The following is a 12,995-nucleotide window of genomic DNA, read 5'->3' on the forward strand; positions in this document are numbered from 1 at the left end:
TCTTCAGCTCCAAGCACCAACAACCTGCGTGACGAAACCCGACGCCACTTCGACCCTATGCACCCACTTCCTGTGGGTGAGGTAACTCAGCAACGCCGGTGTTCCCACACTGGTACACCTCTAGGATCTGTGTCTAAAGTTTTATTCTTCTAGGTTGAGCGGAAGTATCCTTAAACTCTAACTTTGTAACTTTTATGCAACATTGACTTTGCATTGGTGCATGCGTGTGCTTTAAGCGCTGCACCCGAATCCCGCTGGCTTTTCCTGATTTCAGCATTGCTAGTCCCGACTGCTCCCAGCGATTCCCTAGGCCCTAGGCCTAACCACTGTTTGATTGGTATCTCTTATACCACTTTCTTAATATATGGTTTGAGTGGCCACCCGCCCTCATCCATAATTGTGCAACTTTCATATGTTATACTGTGCTTTTGATTTAACGCTTGTGCCCCTTTGCTCATAAAGAGTACTGGGGATTATTCTAGTAATAAATACATATATTTTTATAATATTTACTTGTGTGGTGTCCTTTCATTTGATATTACAGGATTGTGATTGGTAAAACAGCTCGCTTAACACGACCTCTTGAGTTTAGCCTTTCAGGCTGCTTAGTCAATGCTACCCCTAGGATAGCTTGTCTATAAGGTTGACTTACAACCAGACACCATAAGGGATTGTTTGGACTGTTACAAGGTGGTTCCAGAATTGGAAACATCATATATCAGGCCAACTTCTCACAGCGGGCATGCAGCAAACAGACATTTTGACCCTAGCCCGCAAATCTGCTGAGCGTGATGATGTTGTCGACGAGGAGGCAATGGGAACACCACCATCATTGGAGGTAACTAGTACACCACCACCTACCGCTTCCATATTTCTTTCTCGCCAGAAGGGACCTCAATCCACCTCGACCTCATTTAGTGGTGGTGCAAGTGCACAACGCAGTAAAGTTCGGCAACACACATCCTCCACTTCATCTGGTATTAGCAGCATGACCACCACCAGTATCGCCTCCTCCGCCCCCACAGACATTTCAAGTCCGCAGTTTGGGACTTCTTTAGTGTTTGCCCAAAAAGGGAAAACATAGCCATTTGTAGCATTTGTAAGCTTGCAGTTAGTCGTGGTAAGTTTGGTACCAACTATGGTACCGGAGGCCAGAGAGGTCATCTTGAGAGACAGCACACTGTCCAATGGCTTGCACACCTAAAGGAGATCAAGGGAGCCCGAATTGGAAGTCAACAAACTGTATACGTTGATGTTTCATCTGATGATGACGAGGAGGAAGAAGCGTTAAACACTTCACTTACACCCAGTACCCCTGTCAGGAGCACACCCCCTGTGAGCCACACTAAGAGTGTGGGAGAGAGTGAGACACCAATGCGAAAAAGTTCATCATCGAGCGTAACTGGGTCGAAGAAGTCATCATCATCCCGTAAAATGGTCCAGCCCACCATTAGAACCATGTTGTTTTCAGAAGCGCCATTTGATCGCAACCACCCACTGACGCGTCTGTATAACACTAAGCTGGCTAAAATGCTAGCTCTGGACCTTCTCCCTTTTTCTTTTGTGGAAGGGGTTGGTTTTCTAGAATTAGTGGCAACGCTCAGCCCTAAATGGAAGGTTCCTAGCCGGTTCTATTTTGCCAGAGTTGCGGTTCCAGCACTACATGAAGATGTGCTGGAGGTGATTGGGGCAGCTTTGCAGAAGAGTGCTGTTCACACTATACATCTGACAACAGACATGTGGACCAGTGGCGCAGGCACTGATTACATGGGTATCACTGCACCCTGGGTCTCTTTTTCAGGAGTTAAAGCAAAGCTAAACGCAGGTGTTGACCCGGACAACGTTTTTAAAGCTGCTCGGAAACATGCAACACTAGCCATGTTTGGCATGGAGACAAGTCATACAGGAGAAAACATTTTGAAAGAGTTTTAACACAAAGGTATTTCAATGGCTGTCCCCAAAAAAAACGCAAGATTGGTTATGTTTCCACGGATAATGGCGCCAATGTAGTTAAGGCCATGGAGCTGGGTAAATATTTCAGAGTGCTGTGTTTGGCGCACTGTATAAACCTGGTTGGTAAAAAATTCTTGAGTGAAGAAAGTCCAGTGTGCGAGTTAGTGACCACCTGCTGAAGAATGTGCAACCATTTCAGCCATTCTTTTAAGGCCCGGAAGCATCTGAGGGACCTGCTACATGAACGTCGAATGCCAGTGAAAGCACTCATCCAGGAGGTGCCAACACGTTGGAACTCAACCGTCTACATGCTTGAGCATCTGTATGAGCAGTTTACGGTACTCGATCAGCATTTCTTAACACTGGGTACAGCTCTGAAGGACCTGAGGCTAGATGCGGCGCAATGGAAGCTAGTTAAAAGCCTGACAGACATGCTTCGTCCTTTTGATGTCTTCACGCGTGCAGTCAGCAGGGAGGACTGTAATTTGGGAAAAGCTATCCCATTGTTGCGCATGCTACAGCACCAACTGAAGGCGGTGTCTTCTATGTTTGAAAAAGATGAAGAAAAGCAAGAAGCTTTTGTTTTGGCGGAGAAATTATTACAGCACCTACTTGGCGAGGAATGTCTTCAAATGATCCACTCAGAACAGCATTACATTTGTGCTACTATTCTGGATCCATGCTACACAAAGGCACTGGCAGGCAGAGCATTCTTTCCTTTTGGTGACGCAGAAGTTTCAAAGTACAAACATTGGCTACCTGTGTCAGCCATGAGGTTTGAACGAGAACAGCAGAAAATTGAAGGAAAAGGCAGTACATCAGCATCAGCAGGCCATCCCCAGTCAAAAGAATCCACTTCTGCACCTGTGGCTGTGGCAGAAGTGACCTGTCAGCCATTAAAGACACCGGCAACCGGATCATCTGCACCAGACACAACAGTAACATTGGGTGAAGAAGAGGATTGGCTAACTAAGCTTGGGTTTGCTTCTCAAAAGGTCCCAGCAAAAAGTAAGCAAAGTGGAGGAACCGTGGAGAACCTTGAGTCGATGGTGCAGGACTATCTGAATGACTCAACAGAGGTCTATGTTAATGCTGACCCATTGGCGTATTAGCATGGGAAAAAAGAATTGTGGTCAGAGATCTCCAACCTGGCTATAAACTACTTGTCTTGCCCACTCGCAAGCGTGTCTTCTGAACGTGTTTTCAGTGCTGCTGGTGGCATTGTAACTTGCAAAAGGACCCGCCTCTCGCCCAAAAATGTGGAGAGGTTAACAATGATCAAGATGAATCAGCACCTCATACTACCAGATTACAAAGTACGAGAATACACGCTGGAGGAAGACGAGGAAGACAGCAACTTAGATGAGGGAATTTCTTCTCTGATAGGTGACCTACTCCCGCCTGAATTCGCAGAGTATGAGGACGAACTCTTATTCCCTGACACGGAGCCCCGAAAATGAGCCAATGAATCAATAACTTTCTTTTTCATCCTCATTCACTTTTATTCCTGTGTGTCTGTCTTTCTTTGTTTTGCCCAGTTAATATAATTAAAACTTTAATCACCTAATCACAAAAACAAGCCCATCAGCAGAACTGTCTTCACTTAATTGCTTATTGATTTGAAGGTGCTGCAGTCTGCATTCCTCAGGTTCACAAGAACATGCTCCTCTATCCTCCTCCTCCAGACTCCTATTTCCCTCAAAGCAGAGGGCTGGATTACGCCCAATGAAGAAAGACTCTGCACTTGTGGGGGTGTTCTACTTCTTTGAGGGTGAGTTGGCGGGTCTTGGGGCATTGCTGGGAAGGTCTAATACCGGATAAAACTGGTTTGGACGAAATCAGACTTGAAAACGTTTTTGCCTTTTTGCTCACTATCATGTTTTCTGGGGCCTGTTTGAGGGGCTTCCTGGTGTTTGTGGGTGGGTTTCGGGGTCTGGGAGCACTGCTGGCACAGTCTAATGTTGATTGCATTTGTTTTCTAGGACATACATGGTGGAAAAGTGGAGTCATGACCTAACTGCACAGCGCGTTTGGACAGAAGGCCGAAAAATATTGTAAGTATGAGATTTTCCATTTTTGCTTTTTGCCTGTTTGGGGGTGTAGTGTTTTTTTGCGGGTGGGTTGGCGGGTCTTGGGGAATTGCTGGGAAGGTCTAATACCGGATAAAACTGGTTTGGAAAAAATCAGACTTGAACGTTTTTGCCTTTTTGCTCACTATCATGTTTTCGGGGGCCTGTTTGGGGGGCTTCCTGGTGTTTGTGGGTGGGTTTTGGGGTCTGGGAGCACTGCTGGGTATGGATACTTTTGATTGCAAGAGGTTTGAAGCAAATCCATGGTGGCAGAGGGGAGTTAGGGCCTAGCTGCAGAGCGCACGCGGAGTGATTTGGGAAATTGCCCTGGAAATGACTAAGTCCCCATTTTTGTACTTTTTCTTTTTGGCTGTTTGGGGGTCTTCTACTTGTTTTCGCCTGGGTTGACGGCTCTGTGGCCATTGCTGGGAAGGTCTAATACCGGATAAAACTGGTTTGGACCAAATCCATGAGGAAAAAGTTTTTGCTTTTTCTGACATTTTGCTCAATTTAGGGTTTTCGGGGGCCTGTTTGGGGGGCTTCCTGGTGTTTGTGGGTGGGTTTCGGGGTCTGGGAGCACTGCTGGGTATGGATACTTTTGATTGCAAGAGGTTTGAAGCAAATCCATGGTGGCAGAGGGGAGGTAGGGCCTAGCTTCAGAGCGCGCGCGGAGTGATTTTGGAAATTGCCCTGAAAATTACTAAGTCCCTATTTTTGTACTTTTGCTTTTTGGCTGTTTGGAGGTCTTCTACTTGTTTTCGCCTAGGTTGACGGCTCTGAGGTCATTGCTGGGAAGGTCTAATACCGGATAAAACTGGTTTGGACCAAATTGGAGGCAATTTTTTTTGGCGTTTTTGCTGACTTGCTTGTCTTTGAGGTGCTCTCTGGGGGGGTTCCGGGTGTTTGTGGGTGGGTTTTGGGGTCTGGGAGCACTGCTGGCACAGTCTAATTTTGATTGCATTTGCTTTTCAGGAAATCCATGGTGGAAAACGGGAGTTATGACCTAGCTGCACAGCGCGTTTGGACAGAAGGCCGAAAAATATTGTAAGTATGAGATTTTCCATTTTTGGTTTTTGGCTGGTTGGGGGTGTTGTGCTTTTTTGCGGGTTGGTTAGCGGGTCTTGGGGCATTGCTGGGAAGGCCTAATACCGGAGAAAACTGGTTTGGACAAAATCAGACTTGAAAACGTTTTTACCTTTTTGCTCACTATCATGTTTTCGGGGGCATGTTTGGGGGGGCTTCCTGGTGTTTGTGGGTGGGTTTTGGGGTCTGGGAGCACTGCTGGGTATGGATACTTTTTATTGCAAGAGGTTTGAAGCAAATCCATGGTGGCAGAGGGGAGTTAGGGCCTAGCTGCAGTGCGTGCACGGAGTGATTTTGGAAATTGCCCTGGAAATGTCTAAGTCCCCATTTTTGTACTTTTGCTTTTTGGCTGTTTGGGGGTCTTCTGCTTGTTTTCGCCTGGGTTGACGGCTCTGTGGCCATTGCTGGGAAGGTCTAATACCGGATAAAACTGGGTTGGACCAAATCGGAGGTGAAATTTTCTTTTGCGTTTTTGCTGACTTGCTTGTCTTTGAGGTGCTCTTTTGGGGGGTTCCGGGTGTTTGTGGGTGGGTTTTGGGGTCTGGGAGCACTGCTGGCACAGTCTAATTTTGATTGCATTTGCTTTTCAGGAAATCCATGGTGGAAAACGGGAGTTATGGCCTAGCTGCACAGCGCGTTTGAACAGAATATAAAGAAGAACGAAAAATATTGTAAGTATGAGATTTTCCATTTTTGCTTTTTGGCTGTTTGGGGGTGTTGTGCTTTTTTGCGGTGGGTTGGCGGGTCTTGGGGCATTGCTGGGAAGGTCTAATACCGGATAAAACTGGTTTGGAGAAAATCCATGCGGAAAAGCCTTTTGGCACTTTTTGTAACTTAGGGTTCGTTATGGTTAGCACTAGCAGCAGGATTGCATGTGTTTCAGGGTGTTCTAGATTTTTGCAACTGAGTTCTGGGGTCTTAGAGCACTCGTGGGAAAGTTAATTTTGGTTGCAAGTGATTTGAAGAAAATCCATGGTGGGAAAGGGGGGATTTGGCATAGTTAAAGAAAGCGTTTGCCACTATTCTTAACTTAGGGCTCGTTAGGGTTAGTAGTATTTGTATTGCATGTGTTTGGGCGGGGGGCTGTTTGTGGGGGGGTTTGCGAGTCTTGGAGCGATGCTGGGTATGGATACTTTTGCTTGCTTGCAAGTGGTTTGAATACAATCCACGGTGGGTAAGGGGGGATTTGGGCCTACTTTTACTTTCAAAGTACGTTTTGTCACCAGTTTTCTACTAGGCCTCGTTTTTTGAGATCTGATTGGGGGTCTTCTACATTTTTGCGACTGGCTTTAGTAAGGGTCTGGGTGGGAGCACTGCTGGGAAGGTCTAATTTTGTTCTAAAACACAGTTTACAGTACACCTAGCTTGAGGGGAAAGGTCCGCTAAATTAATTTGCCCATACTTATTTATCCTTCAAAAGGAGACTCAGACAGAGTACGCACTTTCAAAAATATTGTACTGTCTTCTATTAGGAAACTCAAAGTGTGACTTTTTGCACTACACAGCGTACATACCTTATATTTATTTGTCAGTGGTGTTCTAATATCACTTCCTGTTTTTCCATCGATAATTACAGGCCGGGTTTCAGTCTGTGCAATGGGAAAAAAAGGATGAAGTCAGGCTTCACATTAGCGAGCCGCAATTCAGCATCCGCCAGGCAGGCAGTGGACAGGGTGTCTTCTGGTCACCAACATTGATGGACGGAGCGTCAGCTGGAATGGAGGAGTCCCTTTAATAAGAGAAATGGTTTGATGCGTGCAACTTACCAAATTCAACAGGACAACTACAACAACATACAGATACAGTATCTGTTCTTTTCTAATTATCTTTTAAGTAATGTTATTGCTGTGAACTTCTATGAGTGTAACTCTGCATTTCTTGGATCTCTCTCTGCTTCTTAATTCATCTCTACAGCCATTCTATAGGTTTTACTTCTGCTATTTTTTAAACCTAATTTAATGTAAGAAGTGTTTCTGTGAGCGCAGAGATAGGCAAGTGAAAACGCTGCAGCCCTGTACTGTCGCATTCTGTCATTCACGGTTGTCGAAAGTACTACTTACTTTTCAGTAACCATGCATGCAGTAGTGCATGCACTTCCTTTATGTCACTTAAAAGATTTATGATTAGCTTTGTACTAAAAGATTTCTTTATCTTCAATTACTGTTTGTCCATGCTGTGCTTTTTTTTTCTTCTCTCATCAAAACTTTCCCAAAATCCCCCATTCCCATCCATTTTCCAAACCCTAACCCTCTTCCCCCGGGCTGTGTGGTTTTGATTGATGTGTGACTAAATGACAGCAATAATTCCACACACTTGCTGGGGAGGATAAGGTCATAGCAACAGGCTGGTGAAGGAATCCGAGGATATATTCTATTCTTACTCAGCTTGACACTCAGTCACTATTGGCAAATGAAAGCAGATTTTCATGTGCGCCATCAATTTGATAGGTCATCAAGAACATCCTCCTCCTAGACGTGGCAAATTATTACGCTGCTGTGTCCTTCACCTTCGGTACTATTTCTTGTAGTAGTAGCCAATGTCAAAGAAATTTAACGCAAGTACTAGTTATACTTTCAATACTTTACCATTTCTTAGGCTACATTGTGGCACTGTTCTAGTGTACTGTCACCTGCTATATTCTCTATCGTACCGTTCTAATGCTACGGTATGGACAAACAAGGTTTCATTTTCTTTTTTTTCAGATGCTGCAACTGCCACTGTGTAACACCACTAGTACCAACGCAATGATGTAATTTCATCCGCCCAGGATTGCCAACCTTAATCGCCATTTGCCGTGCAGCCAGCCCTGTGCCTAGCCCTATTTCCAAACACAAATTACAGGTAAGATAAGCGTTTGGGGGTGAGGAAGTATAATGGAATATTAGGAGAGACGAGAGACTGACGCTAGTACTAGTAAAGTCCTAGGACTATTTAATTCACTTACTCTGTGAGAGGCACTTAGTTTTGAAAACATTTGGGCAATTAATTACACAACTTGAATCAAGATGCCACTTAAGTTTCACGAAAACAAAGTTACTGTTAAACCCCCACCCACCTGCCTCAAAAGCAGTAAAAAAAACACGTATGCTAAGATAAAGTTTAAAGTATATTTATATCCCTGACAAAAATAATCTCCCACAAGACCCAACCCACCCCCACTCCCTAACCTCAACGAATGTCTGTGAAAAGTCCAAAAAAGTGAAAAAACCCAACTCCCAATTCCCACCCCCCAGAAGTCTTTAAAAAAGGGGCAAGGTACAGTCTCCTCTTACTGCTGGCTGCTGCTGTTGACTTTCCGGGCCAGGTCGGAATGCTCCTTGCGGAGGGTCTCGAGCAGGGTTTTCGTGTTGAGCAGCTCCTGCTCGAGGTAGGAAACCCTCAGGGAAAGGCGGTGCATCCGTTTTTTGCAACTGCTGTGGGGGGCAGCTGATTTCTTTGCTGCTCGGTGGTGGCAGGTGGCTGCGGCAGCGGTACCACGGCTCTGTACCGCTGGAGACCTGCTGCGCTAACTGGGTGACTCAGGGAGCGCAGAGGAGGATGCAGCTGTGCCGGTAGATGTTGTTGTAGACTGCGTGTCCCCCTCCTCCTGGGCCACCAGCCGCCGATATTCAGCGACAGTGGCCTCCAGCCTCCGTTGCCGGGCCCGTCTAGCCAGCTCCTTCCGGGTTGGTTTGGAAGGAGCATCTATATGAAGAAAGAAAGACATAGTCTGTAACCAATGCTCTTTAAGATTAACACAAAATGATTCAGCAGAAAGTTGTGTCACAGTAGAACTAGCAACTTGCAAGTGCAGTACATAACTATTGTGGACAGTATCTATCTAACCTCTCACTTCTTCACCCTTGCTCTAACATTAGTGGGAGTTTAAGGAATCAATTCTACGAGCACTATGGACTCACTCCATTAGAGTCGACTATGACAGTACACCAGTCTTATTCTTCTTCTTCTCTCTTGTTTAGCAAAATTGGTACGTTAACTTCTGAAAGCCGGCATAATGTCAGCGCAGTCAACTTGCACCCGAGAAAAACAGACGCCCGCCATGATGAGCGAGACAGACTTGCGTTACTGTACCAGTCCAGTACATGCAGATGGTTATGCTCTTATTTTTCTATTACGGGTGGCACTGAGAATACTCTGTTACAAGGGCTACTGCTTAATTAATTTAACTTTCACCCTACAGTGCCAATGAATACTAGAAAAGGAAAATGAAGAAGATAAATAATCTGATTATCTATCACTGCACATGGTATGTATTTGCTTACATATGGGATGACTTTAGGTGCTTTGCTTTTTATTGAGTGAACAGTGATACATCCACACATGAATGACCGAGTTCTACTAAACTTATTAACAGAGGTAGTGAGTGGCCATCGTAATAGCCGGATATATGCTGTGCTTGCAATACAAACTACTGCTACTATTCATGGTAGTATTCGGACAAAATTACAACTTCTTTTCCTTGCCTTTCCTACACTGGGACGGACGTGCGGGTGCGGTGTTACATGCTCTTCAAAGTAACACTTAGTGGATCCAGTAACCGTCTACTCTCTCTAGATACACATATGCTATCTAAGAGTCAGATAGTACCATGATCCAGGCATCCATCCATTCAAACTATGGGGCAGATTAGGATTGCGGATTTCCCGCATCCTCCGGGCCTGTGGAATCCACCGCCGGCCCGGAGGATGCGGGAAATCCGCAGCGGACTGAAAAAGACCCCCCGCCAGATTAGGATGGCTGGGGGATCGTTTTTCAGTCCGCAGCTTTTCTGTCGCGGTCGCCTCCCGTCCGCGGCGGAAAAGCACTAACATGGCTGGCGGTGTCTATCAGACACCGCCAGTCATATTAGGATGTCTGGAGGAACATGCCTTTACACTGCAGCATTTCCGACGTGCAAAGGCATACAGATTTTTGTTTGGGGGACCGTTGCGGGCCCCCAGAGGTGAAGGGGGGGTGGGGGGTGCACATGGGGGATACCTATGGTACCCCCCTGCATTTGCCTGCACAAAGCGGCAGGCACCGCGCGGTGTCTGCCACTTTGTGCATGCAAATGCATAACTTACCTTTTTATCATTGCGGCGGGTGCTGCTTCAAGCAGCACCCGCCGCAATGATAAAAATACAGGATGTGACCGCCAGGGTGGCGGTCACATTCTAATTACCACGGAGGGACCGCCGCTGCCCCTGCGGACGGTCCCTCCTACTCTATGGTGGCGGACGGACTCAGGTCTGTCCGCCATCATAATAGGCCCCTAAATGTCAATCATTCTTCTTCATGTCTCTCATCTGGACAAACCTTACGTTTTCTCACGGGGAGCAGCACACTATGCAGTCTGCAATCTCAATAAGTAAGGAATATAAGAGCTTACCACTGCCCGCCACTACCGTGGCAACCCGCACAGCAGTTTGGTCCGGCACTTGCAACGCCTCCTCCCCAGAGCTTTCCTCCTCCACCTCCGCGCTGGGCCCAGCACCAGATGTTCCACCTACAAAGTACATTTAAGAATGTTAGATGTCATAGACATACACCACTCACTAGTATTTTGTCTAGGAATGAAGAAATGTGAATACAGAAACCAATCTAATATTTTGTGACTGTCTACTCTAAAGTAAAAATGTCCCTTTTTCCAGGGAAGGGTGTTGTCTTGCTGCACTTTTTGGCACAACTGATGAATGCTTGCTTTTTAACACTCACCATTTTTCTCATAACAGACAGAAGCTTCACTTCTAAGAACAAATCATTAGGACGAAGGGACCACTGATTCAGCACCAAAAAGAAAAATGAAAGTTCAAACCAGGTGAGGGCTCGGCTCGCCCACAATAAATGTGTGAAATAAAAAATGACTATAAGCACTTTTCCATTTTTAATCAACTGTTTAAGTTTTATGACAAGCTTGATTTTAATAAATATTTTTACTTTTATTAAAGCTTTAAAACTTAAATAGACTCTGTGGTTTTTGGTCATGAGTGAATGAGCAAAAGGTTTTGCAATTTGCAAGCATGAGTCCGTGCCTCTGACACTTCTGGACTCTGACTCCGTACTCTTGTCCTGCGTTGGGTAATCATCATTGGGGATCAATCATCGATGAATTCGGGAGCTAAATGACTCTGCCACACTATCTAGTCAGTAAGGAGATTGGGGGTTCTTCAAAGTCTGATATCACTGAGGTATGTGGAAAGTCTACCTGCGCCTATTATAATTGATAAACAATGCACCATTTAGTGTCCATAGTTCTGTTTGTGCAGATTTGTCCCTGCAACAGTAGTAGTATGGATTGTCCTCCTATCCAAACCAAAAGTAAAGTAGTATCTTATTCTTTCTTGGTGGTCATTCACCTTTTTATTGTTGGTAATTGTCAAAGCATAAACATTTACAAGACTTGAAAAGACATTATGGACAATCCCAGAGGACTGCACTCAGTGCATAGAGCTATTGCTGACTAGAATGGGAGTTTCGTTTTACACCTTTTTCCAAATGTGCAATCTTAGTTAGCTACACAGACAGACTAATAAGAATAATCTAGTAATACCACAGGTAGTCATAGTCGAGGCAGGATAAGAATTTAGATATAGTCTACAAGAAGATCAAAGACGATTTAGAAAAAATCGAATGAGGAACGCTAGGAAAAAATAGGTACTCTATATTAAAATTAACTTACCGGGGCCAGCAAAGGAGCCCTCGCCTGCCTGATCCTGGCCTTGTTCAGCAGCAGCAGCCTCCTCCAATGCCCTCTTGCCCCTGGGGGGAGCTGATGTACAACATGAAAGAAAGAAAGACCAGAAAACATGGATGATATTTGTCAACCAAATCAAACATTTCAAAAGAACAATAACAAAATATTTTGGCGAAATAGCAAATAGACAACTATTCCACGGGATATATTGACCTATCTCATGTGGTCTACTACAATATTAGTATTGCTTGATTTGCGGACCGTCGACTTGGAAAGTTATGTAACTCACTAAACAAACTACTAAAAAGGTTCGCCTAGGACTGGCAGGCAGCAGTCCGCAGCACGCGAAGTGACAGACAAAGTCAATCGTGATTGCAGATCAGCGACAACACTAAATAGTTTCCTACTACATTAACCAGTCATTAAAATACTCAAACTATCAATCCACCACCACTATTTCTTCTTATTGCCAGGTGTACAAAGGAAGGACTGGACTTGAGTCTGTAGGGGCAGATTTACAAGCCCCTTGCGGCTCTTTTGCTCCATTGTTGCGTGACTTTTGTGACGCAGCGGCAGAACAAAAGAGGCGCCATGGTGCGGCGCATATTAACAACGTGACGCATATGGGACTGGAGATGCATCAAGTTGTAAAGCCCTGCACCATCAGGGGGCGTTCCGGCGCAAGGGAGGGCGTTCCTGCGCAGGAACGCATCCTAAAAGTGGCTGAGGGAAATCTACAAGATTTCAATCAGTCACTTTTAGGACAATGATGCGTGACTCATACCCTGCGCCTGCTTGAAGCAGACGTACGGCTTGCGTCAGCATTGGGGAGATAGGGCACCCCAGAGCATTGCTGGAGCTGTGCCATCGTTGCAACGCAACTCCAGCAATGCGCCGCCTTTACGGCACAGATGCGTAGCGCTTCGGTGACGTTTTGAGCCCATGGTGCGCCGCATTGTAAATACGGCGCACCATGGGTGGTGGTGGCGTGGCGCACAATTACTGGCGCATCCCTGCTACTTTGCAGGGATGCGCCGGTAATTAAAAATCTGACCCTTAGTGTCTAGCATTGCGCAGTTCTTTCTTGTCCTTTCCCTCCCCCTCGCGCTGATACACCAGACGCGATCTTACCACGCTAGCATTTATAGAATTTAAAAACTGCCACGCATTACACCAACATCCACTTTGAGGAAAGGTGTACAGTACCTGGTAATATT

Source organism: Lissotriton vulgaris, chromosome 9, assembly GCF_964263255.1.
Source record: "Lissotriton vulgaris chromosome 9, aLisVul1.2, whole genome shotgun sequence".
NCBI lineage: Eukaryota > Metazoa > Chordata > Amphibia > Caudata > Salamandridae > Lissotriton > Lissotriton vulgaris.